Source organism: Myotis brandtii, unplaced genomic scaffold (genome assembly GCF_000412655.1).
Source record: "Myotis brandtii unplaced genomic scaffold, ASM41265v1 scaffold382, whole genome shotgun sequence".
Classification (NCBI taxonomy): Eukaryota; Metazoa; Chordata; class Mammalia; order Chiroptera; family Vespertilionidae; genus Myotis; species Myotis brandtii.
The window spans coordinates 1,021,840-1,023,481 of record NW_005364671.1 but is presented as its reverse complement, the minus strand read 5'-3'; positions in this window follow the sequence as shown (position 1 = coordinate 1,023,481).

The following is a 1,642-nucleotide window of genomic DNA, read 5'->3' as shown; positions in this document are numbered from 1 at the left end:
CGCCAATGCCTTTCCCTGCTGCCCAAGTGCAGAACCTGTCTCGCTGGGCGGCACCTGAATTGGGTCAGAGGCCTGGGACTCCTGCTGAGCCCGGAGCAGGAGCCCCGCACGGAGCAGGGGGGGCAGGGGGCAGCCCGGGACAGAGGTGGGAGGAGCTGCCCGGCCGGAGAGGGGAGGCTGCCGGCCTGGCCAGGCTCTGGGTCAGGACCCTGTTCACAGACGTCTCATTCCCAGCACCCCGGTGGGAGGAGGTGATCAGAGGAGACTGAGCCACAACCGTCTCCAGTGCAAACTTTCTTTGAAATTCCATATTTTGTCTTAGGTCATGTGCACTTTTACTTTAAGTAACGGCGAACATGAAGAAGCATCAGCCCCGGAGCCAGGTGAGCCCCTACAGTGCAGTCGGCTCCGTGGGAGGCTCAGGCTCAACTACGGCTGGGAGCTGGAGAGCACCTGGGGGAGGAGTTCGAGAGGGATCACTGGGCTCCAGCATGAAGGATGGGTGTGGGGCCCTGGAGAGTTCCCTCAGTGAGAGAGGATGGGGGCTGAACACGGGGCAGGGGCAGGGTGGCTAAGGGACCATTTCTGTCTCCTTTTGGGCTGGGTGTGTATCCTAGGTACTTGTGCAACGCAAATTGTGTGTCTAAAAAACGGTGATTGGTCTGACAAGTAGGGGACATTCTCTAATGTTCCAAGCCTTAAGCCAGGTGTTTTACACACATTCTTACTTAGTTTCATCTTATGAATCACCCACCCCCACTTTTACAGCTGATGAGACAGGCTCAGAGGGGTTGCTTCCCCTGAGACCAGGCTGTGCAGCCAGGGCTGACACCAGGTCTGTCTGCTCCATCTGGTGCTTCCCCCACCTGCCGGGGGCCCGCCTGTGCACAGCAGAAGGCAGAAGACTCAAGGATTGCCCGGGCAGTTTCTCTCACTTTTCCTCGGCAGGCAGCAGAGACAACATGACCTTTCCCCCTTTCTCTGAGCACTCATGTCTTGGGTCAACAAGAGCCCAAGAATGCTGCCTATCTGACCACAAACCTAGAGCTTCCAGATCTGGAAATTCCAGTTACAGTGCACCCAGGGGCCCTAACCCTCAGCCCACAGAGCCTTGTCCAGCTCGGCAGTGTTGTACACTGCAGGCAGCCAGATCACAGGCATGAGTACCACAGGGCCCCAGAAACCTGGTCTCTTAAAGGCCCAGAGCCCAGTCTAATCCCAGTGGGATTCAAGTCCCATCCAGCCTCTGAGCCCATAGCCAACACCACCTCCTCCAGGAAGCCCTCCTGTATCTCCCCAATGGAGGAGTCACTCCCTCTTTGGAGGTTACATTTTTATCTTTCTCACAGCATTTAGTACTACGCTTTTTAATCCTTATATTAGTTATCAATGACCATATGAGTCTCTCTCTTCAGATTTCTGTCTCACATTTGTGTCTTCCATGGACCCTAGCACCACTGCTGCAGGTAGCAGGTGCTCGGTATTGAGTAAATGAAGAAGGAACTAAAATTTATCAAGTTTCTACTCAGTGGCAGACTCTACACTGACGACCTTACATACACTACTTCTTTTTTTTTTAATTAAATCTTTATTGTTCAGATTATTACAGTTGTTCCTCTTTTTTCCCCCCATAGCTCCCTTC